This window comes from Pinus tabuliformis, chromosome 4_2 (assembly GCF_031772625.1).
Source record: "Pinus tabuliformis cultivar Carrire ecotype Pingquan chromosome 4_2, CPIR1, whole genome shotgun sequence".
Classification (NCBI taxonomy): Eukaryota; Viridiplantae; Streptophyta; class Pinopsida; order Pinales; family Pinaceae; genus Pinus; species Pinus tabuliformis.
In genome coordinates, this window is record NC_142304.1 from 70,592,658 (window position 1) to 70,613,234 (window position 20,577).

Sequence of the window (20,577 nt, forward strand, 5' to 3'; positions counted from 1 at the left end):
AAGCTGGTAGCCGTGGGAGTTGCAGTATTATTGTTGCAATACCTAGGCTCATCACAACATATACACGCTAGTTCACAGAACAAAAAGAATGTATACGTATACACACACTTTAACAAGAAGAAAATCATGTATATATTGGAAAATCAAGGAAATCCCAGAGGAGATAATACCAAGGGTCAATACCATGGTATTAGACCACAATATTGAGCAGAGTAACGAATATTTGATCTCATCCAAGAATACCACGGGTCCTAAGTGGTTTTGGGTCTGAGGTATTGAGAAAGGCCTAAAATTATATAAAGAGGAGAAGATCATAAGGCCAACGTGTGCAAGTGAAAAGGGTTTCTAAGGAATACGTCTATCTGAAGTATATTTTATGTTGTAGGGGCTATGTTGGTGATTTGATTTGAAATATTTTGTGCACCTTGAATTCATGTTGGATCAGGATCATGAGACCTTAAATGAATTATCATTGAATGATTTGATTATGGTTGGGCCAGATCTAATTGTGTACACCTGTTTTATTCTTTGAATGTCATGATCTGGGTTTGTCTAAAGTCCGGAATAGTAGCGAAGTTATGAGTTAATATTTGCAGATCCGTATGTTGGTTCGCTTTGGTGAAGTTGCGTATACACGCCGGTTAGCCTCTTCCAAGTAGTGTATGAAAAAGAAAAGTATGTTGTTCAGAGATGACTAATCTATTTGATCAGTATTGTTGTTTTACTGTTGTTTGTCAATGAAGTCTTCTTGGAACTGAATGTAAAACTGAATGCATAAGGAATTTGATATATGATTGATTGGTTGTATAAGTGAGAAGGGTGATCTCTACTACTGCCTATGTAAGGTTCTATAAATTGATAGTAGATGTTCAGTGTATTGCTGGTTGGTACGGACTTGATTCAGAAGTTTTATGTTTTAGTAGTTTTGAAGGTATTCGCAGGTTTGATTAAAGTAAGTAGCATATACACGTAGGTTGGGTTCACTAAAGTAGTGTATACATTCTGATGCATGATTTCTGAGGTTGCAACTGGTTCTGAATGATGATGCAAGTTTATGGGTTTAGCACAATGTTCTGGTGACAATGATCTGATTGTTCAGATTAACTGATTGTTGGTTGATGCAGTTTGAGTTTCAAAGTTTTTGATGGGTCCAGTATGAAAATTTATGAAATGAAGCCTTCATATGTTTTTTCATGTACCAGGAGCATCTAGTCTGAAAATTTATGAAACATGGTCCCTGGAGAAAGAGAGAAGGTCGTAGCCTTCTGTAGGCCGGTGCCTACGTACTAGTAAACACATTGGCTAGTACAAGAGCTAGGGGGTTGTAGCTCCCTTCCAGTAGAAGCTAGAAAATGGGAGAAGGTTGTAGCCTTTTGCAGGTGGGTGCCTGCATATTGGTATGTATCTGCACCAGTATAATATTGTAAACAATTTTCTTATTATTAAAAGAAGACAAAGACGGCAACAACAGGTGGTTTTCACCCACATTGGGTTTCCACCTTAAATCTTGGTGTTCATGTGTGTTTCTTATGTGTGATGTTTTATTCTGTTTTTACTGAAATGTTTAATAAGTTACTGATGCATTGGTTATAGATCAATGCATGATAAATTAACTGAATCACAAGTTCTCTGGGTATACACTGGTTTCACTAATCACAATAGCGTGTACATGCTAGTTCACTTCACAAAAGTAGCATATATAAATCTGTTTGGGAAATGAAAAATTATTGATCTGATAATACTGATTCACTCCCCCTCTCAGTATTATTTCCAATAATTGGTATCAGAGCCAGATCCTTCAGAAGAAGCTTGATCGCTTGAAGGAATATCTCTCAAGATGAATAATCATGAAGGCATGGGATCCATCAGAACACCAATCTTCAATGGGAGCAACTTAGTATATTGGAAAATAAGAACCAGAGCCTATCTACAATCGCTTGGAGCCGATGTTTGGGAAATTGTGGAAGGAGGATATCAATTTCCAGCAGCAATTCCTATAGACTCTGCAGGTAAGAAGTTATATGAAACCAATGCCAAAGCTATCAATACGTTATTGGGAAGTCTGTCAGAATCAGAATTTGTCAAATTCATGTAGCTCAAGACAACCAAAGAGATATGGGACAAAATCATTCATAGCTACGAAGGAGACTCTCAGGTAAAATGTGTTAAGCTTCAAACTCTCAAAATTCAGTATGAAACTCTTAAGATGCATAGTGATGAGAGTGTTGCTAGTTACTTTTTACGTATAGATGAGATTGTTAATTGTATGAAGAATCTGGGTGAAGAGATAAAGGAAGCTACTTTAGTTGAGAAAATTTTGAGATCTTTCTCTTCTAAATTTGAGTCAAAAGTGTCCGCAATAGAAGAAAAATAGGATCTTCAAACTATTACTATGACTCAACTCCATGGAATCCTAAAAACCTTTGAAATGAGAAAAGGAGGTCCATCAAATATGAGAGAAGATACTCTTAAAGCGTCATCAAAGGGAAAATAAAAGGAAGAGCACAATGAATCATAACACATTTAAGAAGAAGAAGATGAGGTAAATTCTATCAAGAAGCTTAAACGGGGTTCTGGAAGATTCAAAGGTAAGCTACCTTTCCAATGCTTTGCTTGTGGTAGAGTCAGCCATTATGCTGCCAAATGTCCTCATAAAGATAAATATGAAAAAGGAAAGGAATATGCAAAAGGAAATAGAAAATAGGTTGTGAATAGAAGGAATTACTATACGCATGAAGATAGTGATGTCTTATCCAATAGTGATGAAGATGAATTTGACCAATATTATAGACTACTCATGGCTTATGACAATAATGATTTTTTGGATGTCTGTTATAGACATTTTTGTGCCTAACAGCATGAAGCATGAAATGTCAATAATCTAAGGGATCCAAAGTCCCTAAGCATGTTGTTCCTACCCCTAGAGGAACAAGGTCAGCAAACCACAACACTGAATATCAGTTCTCCACCTGAAAACACTCAAAAACAAGCTAATTCTGGATCATGTCAACTGCTCCATTGAGAATCTGCGCTGAATGTCAACTACTCCACTGTGTACCTGCGCTGAATGTCAACTGCAAAGAAGGCTACCTGCGCTGGGCGAGTTTGGCCAAGTGGCACAGTCATTCCTTAAGGTGTCAATGCCCAGGAAGCTTCCAAAATGACACTTGGATCAGAGAATTCGCCTAGTGATGAGTAAGAGGGTCTAGATCTCCAAGTGGAAGCAAGAACCTCCAAGTGGACTCAAGAACTGAAGAATAACTGAAGTGGGAGAGGACACTAGTCAGCTCCATGCCAAGCTCAAGCTGACTCATCCTTTCTCCAAAACTCCTATATATAGAGCTCTCTCATGAGGTCTAGGGAGGCTGGAATCTTGTGAATGTAAGGAAGTGCTGTTGGTTTGAGTATAGAACTATTGGGTGATTTGCTTGAAGGAGGTGAAGAGGAGATTTCTTTCTGCTGGGAGGTGATGCTGGATTGGGCCTTTTATGGTTGTATCGCTTCCTGAACTTTACTTCTTCCATTAATAAAGCATTTGAGGTTCTTCTATATGCATGTGTCTCAATGGTGTATTGTTATACTTGTGTATTTGATTTATTCTAATCCTTGAATCAATTATGAATGTATGCTTCTTGTAGTTTCCCTCTCTTGTTATTTTGCAGGATCTTGGTGTAGCTGGGCCAGTGAAAGAACAAGGAGCTGGGAACAAGCAGCAAAGAGAGAAGATTGGATCAATCATTAGCGGAAGACATCGGTTAGTGGATCTCTTCCTCCTCTCTCTTACATCTCATAAAGAAGTAATCTCGAATAGCTTTGCTTTGATTGTTGCTGAGGTACTATCACCCTTAGAGTGGGATAGGGTCATTCCGTATTGGATACTTTTTCCAACAACAAATTGGCGACTCCGCTAGGGATCGTATCTTGTTGGTTGTTTGTGTTTTTGCTATTCATTTCATAAACACAGGGAGTACCGAATCGAACTACATTTGGAGCTTTCAAATGCAAAGTAGAGGGCAGCTACTCTAGCTCAGTTTCTGGGCATGTTTATGATTTGAAGAGCTGATCCACAAGGACTCTGAATAGCTCTTAGTGATAGCTTTTCATCCTCCTTTTCATCCCTTAGTGTGTACTTGATTGATAGCTTCTGATTTGGCCAAAAACTGTGAATTTTTGAGCAATCTGTAACCCGGAAACTGAGAAAAACGAAAGTTTATCTCTTCAGTGCAGGCACTGTGAAGACAGTCTGCATTTCAGCGCAGTTCCCGAAGGGGCTACCTGCGCTGAAGGTCAAACTGCCAGTTTACTACCTGCGCTGAACCAGTTTTGCCTAGTGCTACTGGGGTTCCCTCCTGTTTGTTGCCCTGTTTTCACCCTTGTTTTTGCAGCCTGTTATCAGTCAATGTACCTATCTGAAACCAACTTTCCTTGCCACTGTTCCGCCTCGGTTGTATAAAGAAGCTGTGTTTGTTCTTTGAGTATTTCTTGTATCATTTGCAGTTTCCCATAACGAAAGTGAACTAGTCTTGCTGTGGCCTCTTAGATCTAGACCTGTGATAAGTGTCGTTTTGATCTTAAGGGTTAGTTTGTTTGCTGTTCATAGCTGATTGAGCTTTTGCTTTCGTCATATGGTTTGAATTTATATATTTCTAGTGTCGAAACAAGTAAATCTTAAGGTGTCTTTTGATTTTGGACAAGCTTGTTTGCTTTCACTTGAAATTGAATTCAAAATTATACAACAGCTTTCTTTTTGTATTACATCAACATTAAGAAAGAGAAAAGAAATACTTGCATTGTGCATGTGCATTATGACAGTTTGCATGTCGATTTAGGAAAAAGTGCATTAGTGTGTGCTCTATGATCTGTGTGAAAAGATGATGTCTTTCTTTTCCCTCAGTAGTTAAGATTTTCATAAGTTGAAAGCTTGAAAAGCTTGCTTATCATCTTAGACTGCATTTAGGAGTGTTACCATACATCTCGTGGTGATCCATAAAGGCAAACTGCTAAACAAGATCAACCTTAAAATAAATTGAATTTACATAACAACGCATTGAAACATAACGCAAACACATAGAGGTCTAAGCTAGAGACGTGTTCCGGCGTCGTTAAACGTGATATCTTAGCGTTGAGTGGTTGGGTGATTCCTCCACGGTGAAGCGATAAGTATCAATACGGACTTGTGCTCCCACGTACCGTCGCATATATATTGGGAGACCCCTATAGGCATATATCTTTTATCCTTAGGAAACCGTGTCGGCCGCCCTACTAATCGCAATGCAGTGAACACAGCATTCACGAAGATCGACCACTCGTACCGTAAAACGTATTCTGTGGTTTTGCGAAAGGTTTGGCACACCCTCTGGCTAGATCTCCAGAGTAGTTTCTTTTGGCCTTTTTCAAACTCTATAACTGAAAAAGTCCATCCGAGCATTTGTCACTTCGGGCTCGTTAAAACATCGAAGGAGACTAGAGTCATCTTTAGCTTTTTCTCGACTCTTAAAAAGTGAAAAAGCAAGTTGTGTCTAAAGCGTCGTTATAAAATTTATTTTAAACGGAACATAATCACCTCCTATTCCTGCGTTGATCTGTAGGTTGAGAACATGGAATGCCCCAACCAAGGAATTCCACATGATGGAAATCCTAGTCCTTTCTCCTCTTGGGGAGAAGTTGGTGCGCCCCACATGGCCACATTGTCGCTTCCAGGACTGACAATTGGCCTGCCTATTTGGCTATTCTCAACCAATGTAGTTCAGAACACCATGGTTCCTGAACAGTCGAGTCAACAGTTAGATCAGTCTAGAGCTGCCCACCAGCCTTCTACTTCCTATAACTCTTCCTCCAATCCTTCATCTTCGCAAGGTAGAACCGGCAAAAGCCAAGCTCCCATGGAGAAGAAGGAGAAGAAGAAGAAGGAGCCTAAGGCGACTGGGGGCAAGCAAAAGACACCTGACAAAAATCCACACACAGCACAGACCGGGCCTAAATCGCCATGTGTCATATGTAGAGGAGACCACTTCCATAGAGATTGTCCCTGTATTCCCCGGATACTAAGGGACTGGTCCCCTCGGTTGCACAATTCGGGAACATCAACCTCTGATAGCCATGTTGAATGCTTACCGTCAACCAGCGAAAGTGAAGGTTCAAGACAAAGAGGGGGAGCAAGATTCCCCTGCAGACTGTGTGAAGGCGATCACGCCATCCACCGTTGTCCCTTCTTAGACGAAGCGAAGAGAGTTTTGGAAGATCGCCCGGTTTCACCGTTGAGACTTCCTCCTGGATACAAAAAACTCGTGCCAAGTCCTTCGTTGGTTGAAAATACAGCTGGCCCGCTTAAGTGGTCAGCTGAAGCGTCAGTCATTGAGAATGAACCTACTGAATCCAGACCGGACGAAAGTCCAAAGGTCAAAACGGCAGTTGACCCGGTTCTTCCTTCAGAGGTTTCATCCTCAAATGACACCGTCACTGAAGATTCATCTTCAAATGACACCCTCACTGAAGAGAATAAGGATGAAACCATCCAGATTCTTTTCATCAACACCGACTCTGATGAGCATCAGGGCAATGCGCCCATTCCTTTATCGCAGGAAGGAACATCGTCAGGGTCATATCCGGCCGTGTATTCGGTCCCACCACCAAGCAACCTGGTTGTGTCCTTTGATTGGAACCAACTAGGCAGACCCCGGTTGCCAGCCAGTATACCATTCAGAATCATAGTCCAAATTTATAGAATGGTAATGGCCGGAACTATCATTGATGAAGGGGCATCTGTGAGTATCCTTTCCTCTATTGCTTGGAAAGCACTGGGTTCCCCGAAGCTTTTGCCTGAGATAAGAAATCTCTCGGGTTTTGATAAAGGAACCAGTCGACCATTAGGGATCCTCCCCAATGTGCTTGTTACATTGAAAGGGAAGACCGTTCAAATGAACGTGATGGTCGTTCAAGGACCCTTGGATTATAACCTACTCCTTGGACGAGACTATATATATTGCATGGAGGCAATAGTCTCCTCACTCTTTAGAGTAATGTGTTTTCCACACGAAGGAAGAATGGTCAAGCTCGTAGACCAACTTTCATTTCCGGGATCACGCATCGCAAATAGTCACATACCAACCCTCAATGGTCTATTCACTCAAGAAATGTCTCCACCCCCAGTCCTCCTTCCCGATGAGTGCGAGTGATTCGGAAAGATGGGACTGGAACCCAGGGGGCATGCATCCTGGTCTGCTTCGGGCAGAGAAAACCTTGGGTATAAGGTAGAATTTCCGCGAAAGAATATGACTAGTCCGTACCCCGTCCGTGGATGGAAGAGGGGTTGTTCTAGAATAGGATTCTTTTGATAAGGTTACTTGTTTGACAAAGGTCATTCACCATTGTCTACTTCGGTAGACAGTGCCGAGGAAATGTTTTCGTTTGATGGTGTTAACAAAACAATCTTTGGGTAACCAGAAAGAGGCAAGCCTCACCCTTTAAAACAAATGTTTTAACGGATAAGTAGGGGCAGCCTTGAAATTGTACTTTATACCTGGGGGCATGCAAACCTTTTGGAATGCAAGCGAGGGACGACTATTTATTTTTTAAATTTTTAGGTCCTCCCTTTAAACCTGTAGGTCTAACCCTTTAAACCCGTAGGATTAGCCGTTTCCAAACTTGCATAAAGAAAGGATGAGAAGGAGCATAGCTTCGTGAGATAAAGCTCCATAAAAAATGGCTATCTCAGAGGAGACATTCTTATCTTATGACTGGTATATCGAGCAGTTTTACCACGGAATTTATGCTCGTTAAAAAATAGAAAAGCGAGATCCGAGCAGTTTTAGTACATAGTTCATGCTCGTTAAAAAATAAACATAAGATTGAGCAGTGTTTTGGCGCATTCAAGCTCGTTAAATAAAAAATGAACCCATCCCGGTAAATAACCATTGTGATCGTAAATTTATTAGCCATAAAAAGCCTTGGTCGTGTTTGCACCTGCCACCTCCATTCCATTTGGCCGATCGTTCACCCCCATATGATTGTTTACCCATTTTGAGGAACAGCTGCGAAGAGTGATTTCACCTAGCCATCCTTGTGACACTGCCGTGATTGGAAAATTCCAACCTGTACCTGGAATCTACTGCTATCCCTGTTTATCACTCGTTCCTCAAAAGGCGAGTCTTCTTTGAGCTCTTTTCTCTTGACTCGTAAAATATGAAAAGTTTGCCGAGTTTTGGCCTTCCAGCTCGTTAAAAGGACAGGAAGAGCTATCCCTCCTCTAGATTTTAATCTTTTTGGACCTGAGGGATTATTGCACAAAAAGGTCGAGCGCTTGTTTTATTCGGCTCGTTAAAATTATCGAAAACTCATCCCTTCTGTATTGTTTTATACTTTTTCGGACTTAAGGGATTAGATGACGAAAAAGGAATTTTGGAGTTAACTTTCTGTACCTTTTCAGACTCTCTAAAAATGAAAAGGACCGAGTTTTCCTTGTCGTTAGACTCGTTAAAATGATTAAATAGCGACAAACTTGTCTTTAGACGAGAACGAGTTTCCCTATCGCTAAGCTCGTTAAAACATAGCGATGGGCTTGCCCGAAGGGTAGGTTATAGAACAAGCATATGTTATCCTCCTCAAGCTTGACAAAAATAAAGAGGTACTGGTCAGAAATGACTGGGGAAAAATTGGGAGAACCTCAAAGCTTTAATGGTAGCAAGTCGCTCTTGAACATGACACTTTTCCTCCGTATCACATCGGGTTGGGTTGTTTCATTCACCGGTCTCATCACCATGGTCTTCGCCAAACCATCCACATTTGGGGTAATGCTACCGATCCATCACATCAGTGTCGTTATATGTTCAAGAGATGTTGTTCAGAAAGAGTCAACCGTGTCCCATCCACTGCCATACATTATCCTTCATCCATCCATGATTGCCACCCTGAATCATATGTCACAGATTGTTTTCACCTCCACTAAAATCATTAGCTCCGTTCCATGTCACTGATGTGGGATTCATTAAGGCCCTCCTTTGACGGATCGCTTCTTGTCGACTTCAGCTCATTATCCAAGAAGTTGATCTAGGAACAACCCCCTCAGTACTTTGAAGCTTGCATGCCTCAATGGCAAGTTTCTCACTTCCGGCGACAGGTATACATCAATGACCTTCGACCAGAAGATTTTGCGTGGTGTTCGACACCAAGTCCTATATTCACACCACGTGAATTGTACTGCAGTACCTTGAGGGTCATTATCATTATCGGTGATTCCTCTTGCACTTGTTAACGGTTTACATCATTGACCGGTAATCAAGCGATGTCTTTCCATGTTCGACTTCAGCGCAATTCTCACATGGATCGACTTGTACTTAGAGTGAAGATCGAACGAGTTTGAAGACCCGGATCTAGTCTCATCCATCCGGGCTGCGATATATATTCAGGAAATATAAAGACATTTGACATGTACATCATTGCAACAGATGATCATCCTACTCAAAGGATGATAATTTCAGCAGAGAATTATCAGTCTACCATCAGACGATCGTCTGTTCCATGTACTAAAATGAATTTATAAAGCTGAGCATGGGAATGCCCGCCTCAGCTAGATCATGAAAGCAGAATGAAAAATAATGTATTGTATTGTATTTTATTACAGGTCACCTCTCAGCGATTGAATGAACTTCGGATCCTCCTAATAAAGCATTTCACCCGACAAACGACCTCATACTTTAGGGGGCAACTGTTATAGACATTTTTGTGCCTAACAGCATGAAGCATGAAATGTCAATAATCTAAGGGATCCAAAGTCCCTAAGCATGTTGTTCCTACCCCTAGAGGAACAAGGTCAACAAACCACAGCACTGAATATCAGTTCTCCACCTGAAAACACTCAAAAACAAGCTAATTCTAGATCATGTCAACTGCTCCACTGAGCATCTGCGTTGAATGTCAACTGCTCCACTGTGTACCTGCACTGAATGTCAACTGCAAAGAAGGCTACCTGCGCTGGGCGAGTTTGGCCAAGTGGCACAGTCATTCCTCAAGGTGTCAATGCCCAGGAAGCTTCCAAAATGACACTTGGATCAGAGAATTCGCCTAGTGATGAGTAAGAGGGTCTAGATCTCCAAGTGGAAGCAAGAACCTCCAAGTGGACTCAAGAACTGAAGAATAACTGAAGTGGGAGAGGACACTAGTCAGCTCCATGCCAAGCTCAAGCTGACTCATCCTTTCTCCAAAACTCCTATATATAGAGCTCTCTCATGAGGTCTAGGGAGGCTGGAATCTTGTGAATGTAAGGAAGTGCTATTGGTTTGAGTATAGAACTATTGGGTGATTTGCTTGAAGGAGGTGAAGAGGAGATTTCTTTCTGCTGGGAGGTGATGCTGGATTGGGCCTTTTATGGTTGTATCGCTTCCTGAACTTTACTTCTTCCATTAATAAAGCATTTGAGGTTCTTCTATATGCATGTGTCTCAATGGTGTATTGTTATACTTGTGTATTTGATTTATTCTAATCCTTGAATCAATTATGAATGTATGCTTCTTGTAGTTTCCCTCTCTTGTTATTTTGCAGGATCTTGGTGTAGCTGGGCCAGTGAAAGAACAAGGAGCTGGGAACAAGCAGCAAAGAGAGAAGATTGGATCAATCATTAGCGGAAGACATCGATTAGTGGATCTCTTCCTCCTCTCTCTTACATCTCATAAAGAAGTAATCTCGAATAGCTTTGCTTTGATTGTTGCTGAGGTACTATCACCCTTAGAGTGGGATAGGGTCATTCCGTATTGGATACTTTTCCCAACAACAATGCCTTAAAAGAGGAAGGCTTTCTTGAAGAAATTACTAAACTCAAAATCTGTTTAGAAGAAAAGAATATGATCATCGATATGTTCACACACCAACTCAATGAAAGAGAAAAACATAATGAAAATATAGAATGTGAAATTGTGGGTCTACGAAAATAACTTGAGAAAACAAAATCATTTAAACTTATATTTTCTAAAGGATTTGAAACTTTAAATGAAATCATCAAAGTTCAATGTTCTGCTCTGATAAAGACACATCTTGGATATACTGAAGAATCATCGCAATCACAGAAGTCGTCATCCTATACCAGAAGCTATCTTGATGTAGCAAAGACTAGTGAACAGTATGTCAATCGTCAACAAAGGCCTAAAATTACTCATCAGGTAAATCATACCAAATTTACTCCAAGGATGAATATCAGTAGAAGCTTCAACCAATAGGTAAACAACTCCAAAAGATTCTATGATCGCAAAAACTTCTTTAATGGGAAATGTTTTTCATGTGATAACTTTGGGCATAAGGCTGCTTAATGTGTTGCTTACAAAACCATCATGAATGGAGAAGCACAAAATCAAAAGAGTGTAACAAGAGTCAAGAAAAGTTCCTATAATAACTTTTCTCCTCTTGAAAATGAAGTAGAATGTTCAATTTGTAACAACTTTGGTCATGAAGAATATGAATGCATGAGAAAATTTTGGCCATCACTTCAAAAGGAGAAAACATCATTAAATCTAAAGATATGGAGAAAGAAGGAATCTCAATCAGAAAGATGTGGCATAGCTCTATATGCAAAAGGACAAGAAAATCAGTGGTACATGAATAGCGGATGCTCCAAACACATGACAAGTGATAAAGAGAAACTTCATTCATATAATGCTTTAGAAAAAGAAAAGAATGTCTCATTTGGAAATGACACTCTAGCTGTCATTAAAGGTAAAGGTTCTGTCTTCTTGAAAGAAAATGTTAAAGCTGGAAATTATGTCATGTATATATATGGTTTAAAGCATAACCTGTTGAGTGTTAGTCAAATGTGTGATCAAGGAAATGAAGTTGTGTTTCGATCAAACAGATGTGTGGTTCGTGAGCTTGATACAAGAAAGATCGTGATCAAAGGAACAAGAACTCCAAACAACTTTTACATACTCAAAGGAGGACAACAACAATGCTATCTAAGCAAAAACAATGAAAACTGGCTATGGCATAGAAGATTGGGACATCTAAGCTTTTCTCAAATAAGAAAAGCATGAAAGCTCAAGGCAGCTTGTGATCTTCCAGATATCAACATCCCAAAAAATACCATATGAAAACCATGTCAAGTCGGTAAACAAACCAGAGTTCACTTCAATGAAAAAGAAGGATCAACAAGTAAGCCTCTTGAACTCATCCATATTAATTTATGTGGTCCAACAAGGAAAAAGTCACCTAGTGGAGGAGAATGCTTTATTTTATTTATTGATGATTTTTCCAGAATGTGTTGGATAGGTCTACTAAAGCATAAATATGAAGCATTTGAAAAGTTTAAAGTCTTCAAATATTCAGTTGAAAATGAATCAAATCAAAAAATAAAATGCTTCAGATCTGATCGAGGGGGAGAATTCATATCAGATGAATTCTTTGACTTTTGTGAACAACATGGAATAAAGAGGCAATTCTCCATCACAAGAACTCCTCAGCAAAATGGCGTGGTGGAAAGAATGAACATAACATTTCAACAAATGGCTCGAGAAATGCTTAATGAATATGGAACTCCTGCAACCTTCTGGGGTGAAGCTTCATTTGTTGTTGTGACTATTCTCAACAAAGCAAATGTTCAGATAAATAGCAATCAAACTCCATATGAACTTTGGTACAGTAAGCCTCCTACTGTAAAACACTTTAGAGTGTTTGGAAGCAAATGTTTCATCAAAAGGACTGATGAAAAACTTGGTAAGTTCAAACCCAAAGAAAAAAAAGGAATTCTTCTTGGTTATTCATCCAGAAGTAAAGGATACAAATATTATAATAAAATACTTCGGAAAATTGTTGAAGGCATTGATGTTGTAATTGATGAAGCATGCAGAAATCCGGAACAAATGAAATCAACAGAGGAATATAACAGTGAGGAAGTTGGGGAATATTTCCCGCATCAAATCAAAATGATATAGAAGAAGAAACCAATGAAGCACCAGAAGAAGATACAACAGATAGGGAAAAGACTCCATCCAGGTATGTTCAGAAGAATCATCTAGAATCTCAAATTCTAGGAGAAAAGGGGGCTGGTGTACAGACAAGAAGAACTCTTACAGGGACCTCAATGTATCTAGCATTACTATCCTCCACCGAACCTTAGAATGTAAATGAAGCATGCAAAGATGAATGTTGAGTCAAGGCTGTGGATGAAGAACTTGACCAAATTGAAAAGAATGATACTTGGGAGTTAGTTCCTAGACCTCATGATAAAAATGTTATAGGAACAAAATGGATATTTAAGAACAAGATGAATGAAAATGGAGAAGTTATTAGAAATAAGGCCATACTTGTTTATAAAGGGTATGCTCAACAAGAAGGTATATATTTTGAAGAAAATTTTTCACCTGTTGCCAAACTTGAAGCCATAAGGATGTTTCTTGCTCTTTCTAGTTTCGACAATTCAAAGTATATCAAATGGATATAAAATCAGCCTTCCTTAATGGACATTTAGAAGAAGAAGTTTATATTGAACAACCAGAAGGATTCATTCTTGTAAATGATTCAAAACTCATATGCAAGCTTAAAAAGGCTCTCTATGGTATAAAACAGGCTCCAAGGGGTTGGTATTATCACCTTGACAAATATCTACAACAACAAGGTTTCATAAAAGGTTTTGCAGATAGCATTTTATACACAAAGGTTGAAAATGATAAACTGCTACTTATTGTTGTTTATGTTGATGATATCATCTTTGGTAACAATGAAGAATCCATGAGTCAGAATTTTGCTTCATTAATGCAGCAAGAATTTGAAATGTCCTTACTTGGTGAACTTACTTATTTTCTTGGTCTACAAGTACAACAAACAAAAGATGGTATCTTTCTTTCACAAACCAAACATCTCAAGTAGATCTTAAAGAAGTATGGAATGGAAGATTCTAAACCAGTATGTACTCCAATGGTAACAAGATGTCATCTTAGTTCTAATGATGAATCACCAGCAGTAAACAAACCAACTTACAGATCTATGATTGGAAGTTTTCTTTATCTAACAGGTACCAAACCTGATATCATGCATGTAGTAGGAATTGTTTGAAGGTTCCAAGAAAATCCAAAGGAATCACATCTTTAAGCAGTCAAAATAATTTTCAAATATCTTCAAGGAACTTAGGAATTTGGACTATGGTATCCTAAAGATATAGACCTTACTCTTCATGCATATACAAATGCAGATTGGGCAGGAAATGTTGATGATTGAAAGAGCACTGGTGGAGGTGCATTCTATATGGGTTCTCGGTTAATGTCATGGTTCAACAGGAAACAAAGTTCGATTGCCTTATCTACAACTGAAGAAGAATATGTGGCTGCTACATCTTGTTGCACACAACTACATTAGATGACGCAAACATTGCAATACATTCAGATCACATGTACTCCACCCATCTCCATTCTATGTGATAATACAAGTTCCATCAGTATTTCAAAAAATCCTGTCATGCACTCCAAGACCAAGCACATACCCATTAAGTACCATTTTCTGCAAGAACAAGTGCTTGAAAAAAAGGTTAAATTGGAGTATGTTCCCTCCAAAGAACAAGTTGCTGATATATTCACTAAACCGCTTCCCAGAGAAACATTTGAATATCTCAGACAAAAGTTGGGAGTAGTTGTTGCATCATTCTGCTGTTAAATCCAATTTTCAGAGGAAGGTTATTATACGCAGGTTTCATGAAGTATAGTCACGTATATACGCAGGTTTTTATGGTTGAAGGAGCGTATATGTTTTTCAAATAGAAAAATAGTGGGTTAGACTTTGATATGGGTGCTATGTCTGATATTGATGATTACAATATGATGATATGCTTTGTTCATTGATTTTTATCTGACTGGCAAAGATGGGTTGATGAATAACTTGTTGACAATGCACAGGTAGCATAGGTTTAGGGGGAGCATTATCCTTCACTCACATTCAGCATTGTTGGCATCATGGTTTTTGAGTTCAACTATGGCTTGATATACTTATATCATTTGTTGCATAAGTCATGTAAATATCTAGTTTGTGATATGAATTCTTCTATCATGGTCTATATTTCAATGAGTCCTATTGGACATATGATGTAATTTGTATCCCCACTTTGCATGGGATAGATGATGTAATAATTGTTGTATTTCTGTCATGTATAAACAATTGGTATATCCCCACTTGTTTGGGTGGATGAGTCAAATATGGTGTATCCCCACTTGATTGGGTGTGTTATCTCAAAATCAGGCCCTGGAAGGCTGCAGACCAGGAAGACTTCAAGTAACTATTTCAAACCAACTTTTGGCTGAGGCTTAGCCTCCTCAACCTGAGAGGGCTCTCTCAAAGGTTAATGATTTTGATAAAGATTAGATGGCTAACTCTATGAAACAAGTGAAAAATATGAATGGTTGAACATGATCAGTAAACATCCATTGGGCTTATGGAGTCAACAACACCTCAAAATAACAATGAACTCAACCTTACATGGAAGTCAGGGCATTCAACATTTAAACATTCAGAATATAAACTCATATGGGACCACACAGTTTATAATTGTATACAGGAAGTCAGAGCACATTCAGTGAATTCTGAGTGATTATACATCCATACCACTGTAAGAATTAAGAAAAGGACAACATCACATATTCTGAACATAACAAATCCTTCATGAATCCTGAGAAGTAAAGTCAAGCATGTATTACTGAAAATGAGTCTTTACATAGGCCAAATACAAGCTTTTCATAAAATTTCCAACCCTGTTACATTAGATCTTCTTCTATATATAGAGCTCTTTACATAACTGAGATTCCTCCTCCAGCATGAGGGAAATTCGAATTCATCCTACTATGACACCTATTGATACATAAAACTAATTATTAAATGCAAATGACACCTAACTAGCAGTCCTAGAGACCTAATACAACTAGGAGTGTAACTCCTTATCATGATTCAACAACCTTATCTAAGCATTTAAAGCATTATTTGACAACTTGCAACCTCAAGAAGTCGAATTTGATGAAGCCTCCCACGTGGTCACCCAACTGCTGATGACAAACCCTAGAAATTAGGGAACATGTTTCCCTGTTTTTAGGTTTAGATCCTTGAAAATTGGAACGTGGGACAGAGCCTTTATCTCTTCATCCATGACACATTTTACGAAACTGAAGGAGGTTTTTGTAGCCCATGTTGTCCAGAACAAAAACCTCTCCTGGTTTTTTAAAACATTTCTCCAGCTGTCTAGAAACTGTCCTTGAAAAACACGTGGCAAACAGAAAAAATCCGTTTTCTGAAAGTAGGGTCTCAATGAAAGCTTAGTATCTCCCAACTGAAAACACTTATGAATAAATTGAGATAGGTTATTGTAGTAGGAGAGTTGATGAATATAAAACTCCTTCAGAATTACAAAATACCCTTTCATGTGACCAGAAACTGATTTTGAAAAAACAGGTGTAAAACAGAGAAATATGCCTGTGGAAAACTTGCACCTACAGCAGTTTCGTAGCGCAAGTTTGATCATAAATTCCTCCCACCTCAGAATGGATTTGAAGAAAATGAAAGAGGTTTTTGTAGTTTGGTATGTTAGGAATAAAAGCCTCTTTCATTTTTCAAAATTAAGTTTTCAGCTGCTCATAACCCCTTCTGGAAATTTACTAGTAAACGCAGAAAACAGAGTTTTTTCTGCTGAAACAGGCTGCTACAGGGGTTTCGTAGCGCGCTACGAAAACACCTAGTTCAGTGATTTCGTAGCTACTTTCAAAATTTCTCCAAAATGATGTGAGATATGACTTATAAACACCTGGTAAGACTTCTAAAACATGGAATGAGGCTGTCAAACATTATTTGGAAAAGAGATATGATCTTAAAAGACTTCTAACCTTATGACCTAACCCTTAAAGCATGAAATGACATAGAGACCCTTTAACACCATGACTAGAAGAAGGGTTTGTAAATGAGAATGACACTAATTGTGATGAGCTGACTCAAAACTTATAAGACTATGATTAGAAACAAGGCAACTTACCAAAGCTTAGAGACAAAGATTTTAGGGTGATAACAGTGGCTCCACTAGGGATAGTGTGCCCTTGTGGTATACTAAGAACTTGTAGCTCCAGTGCTGCTAGCCATCCTCTAGAATAAAGCTCTGAACCTCTGCCCAATTTTCTCATTAAGCCTTTATGTTTTCTGAATGAATAATTCAAACTGCACCTACTGAAACAGATGCTCAGTCAACCTACCCTGAGCTTATTTGCACATTCCTACCTACCCTATCAGCTGCAATCTCCACTTGTAACTCAAGGAACATGAAACTTCCAATAAAGCCAATCAATTGTCCTTTCTGATATAGGAGGCTCTTGACTGCATTCGACCTCAAAATAACCATGATAGTGAGATGACCAAATCAACTTATAATGTACCTGATCTTCATAATGCAAATGAAAATGAAATACTGGTGTGCAAAACTTTGCCATGTATTCACTTATAGGGTCAAAGAAGACATGATTATTTTGATGATCATCATAACACTCTAAATCTTCAGACAACTGATTTTCAACCACACAAGACCCCTTTGATGTGCTGTCCAACTGCCTTTCTGCATGATGCCCACAAACAATGTAATTTTCTTCATTATAAAGATCATTCTTTGATGCAAGCTGCTGCAAGGAATTACAAAAATGAACAACCTTTTCCTTTGCCTGAGGGTTATAAAAGCTATCTTCCGGTACTTCTTCTTGGTGTTTGCAATCAATTTCATACTCATTGTGATCAAAAGACTGACAAATCTGCTGCATCTTTTCATTCATATCAAAGGATGAAACATGGTTTTCATAAGTAAACCCCTGCTGATCTTCACGCTGCGTTTCATGAGATGTTATACTTTCTTCTTGGTGTTGAAATGCATTGTTATGAAGAGCCTCTAAAATTTCTTCATCCATAAATTCATCATCATCATAACAATCCTCCAAGTACTGAATAAGACTTAAAGAATGCCTACAGCAATCTTTAAGCAGCAATAAGGAAGGATAACATTCTTTATACATCTCATAGAATTCATCATGAAAACTAGCAAGCGAATATATTGAACCATTTTCCAAAATTTTATACCAAGACCATGCTTTTCCTTCTAAAGAAGTCATAAACATCTTCATGAGACAATCTTCAGAGAAATGAACCTTAAGACTGCGCACATGCATATGAAACCTAACCAAATGAAGAGCAACATTGTCTTTCTTTTCATCTTTGAATATTGGAAGATCCTCTAACCAATCAACCTTTGGCATAGGATTTGGAAAACCAGGGATATGAGACCGATTCATAGGAGCATACCTGGCATTCATTCTTACAGTGGAATTCATCTTGTAACTTCATCAATCTACTGATCTTCTAGCAGTGGAGTCACCTTCCAATTTATTATTTGATGTGTGGAGTCGCCAAGGTAGTTTTGCAGCCTCAAAAAGATGTCTGAGCTCCTGCTACCTTCAGAAGTTTAGCCTCTAAATTTCGGGAATGAATAGACTTCAGGCTCCCGACAGACGCACCAAAATGTTATCTCAAAATCAGGCCCTGGAAGGCTGCAGACCAGGAAGACTTCAAGTAGCTATTTCAAACCAACTTTTGGCTGAGGCTTAGCCTCCTCAACCTGAGAGGGCTCTCTCAAAGGTTAATGATTTTGATAAAGATTAGATGGCTAACTCTATGAAACAAGTGAAAAATATGAATGGTTGAACATGATCAGTAAACATCCATTGGGCTTATGGAGTCAACAACACCTCAAAATAACAATGAACTCAACCTTACATGGAAGTCAGGGCATTCAGCATTTAAACATTCAGAATATAAACTCATATGGGACCACACAGTTTATAATTGTATACAGGAAGTCAGAGCACATTCAGTGAATTCTGAGTGATTATACATCCATACCACTGTAAGAATTAAGAAAAGGACAACATCACATATTCTGAACATAACAAATCCTTCATGAATCCTGAGAAGTAAAGTCAAGTATGTATTACTGAAAATGAGTCTTTACATAGGCCAAATACAAGCTTTTCATAAAATTTCCAACCCTGATTACATTAGATCTTCTTCTATATATAGAGCTCTTTACATAACTGAGATTCCTCCTCCAGCATGAGGGAAATTCGAATTCATCCTACTATGACACCTATTGATACATAAAACTAATTATTAAATGCAAATGACACCTAACTAGCAGTCCTAGAGACCTAATACAACTAGGAGTGTAACTCCTTATCATGATTCAACAACCTTATCTAAGCATTTAAAGAATTATTTGACAACTTGCAACCTCAAGAAGTCGAATTTGATGAAGCCTCCCACGTGGTCACCCAACTGCTGATGACAAACCCTAGAAATTAGGGAACATGTTTCCCTGTTTTTAGGTTTAGATCCTTGAAAATTGGAACGTGGGACAGAGCCTTTATCTCTTCATCCATGACATATTTTACGAAACTGAAGGAGGTTTTTGTAGCCCATGTTGTCTAGAACAAAAACCTCTCCTGGTTTTTTAAAACATTTCTCCAGCTGTCTAGAAACTGTCCTTGAAAAACACGTGGCAAACAGGAAAAATTCGTTTTCTGAAAGTAGGGTCTCAATGAAAACTTAGTATCTCCCAACTGAAAATACTTATGAAGAAATTGAGATAGGTTATTGTAGTAGGAGATTTGATGAAGATAAAAATCCTTCAGAATTCCAAAATACCCTTTCATGTGACCAGAAACTGATTTTGAAAAAACAGGTGTAAAACAGAGAAATATGCCTGTGGAAAACTTGCACCTACAGCAGTTTCGTAGTGCAAGTTTGATCATAAATTCCTCCCACCTCAGAATGGATTTGAAGAAAATGAAAGAGGTTTTTGTAGTTTGGTATGTTAGGAATAAAAGCCTCTTTCAGTTTTCAAAATTAAGTTTTCAGCTGCTCAGAACCCCTTCTGGAAATTTACTAGTAAACGCAGAAAACAGAGTTTTTTCTGCTGAAACAGGCTGCTACAGGGGTTTCGTAGCGCGCTACGAAAACGCCTAGTTCAGTGATTTCGTAGCTACTTTCAAAATTTCTCCAAAATGATGTGAGATATGACTTATAAACACCTGGTAAGACTTCTAAAACATGGAATGAGCCTGTCAAACATTATTTGGAAAAGAGATATGATCTTAAAAGACTTCTAAACTTATGACCTAACCCTTAAAGCATGAAATGACCTAGAGACCCTTTAACACCATGACTAGAAGAAGGGTTTGTAAATGAGAATGACACTAATTGTGATGAGCTGACTCAAAACTTATAAGACCTTTGAACTCCGATGCAGTCAAAAAACTCAAATATCAGATAAGACAAATGATTGGCTACATTGGAAATTTCATGTTGCTTGACCTGCAAGTGGAAATTGATAGGGTAGGTAGGTAGGAAATTGAAAATAAGCTCAAGGTCAACTGAGCATTTTTCAGTAGATGTAGATTCTTTCTCCTATAGTCATCATCAAGCTTAAGCCCGAGGTGAAGGCCCAAGAAGCTTGAAAGTGATGCTTGTCAAGCAAATTTCTGTTTGTCATAAATGGATAAGGCACTAGACATACGAGTTCTTAGTGTACTACAGGAGCAC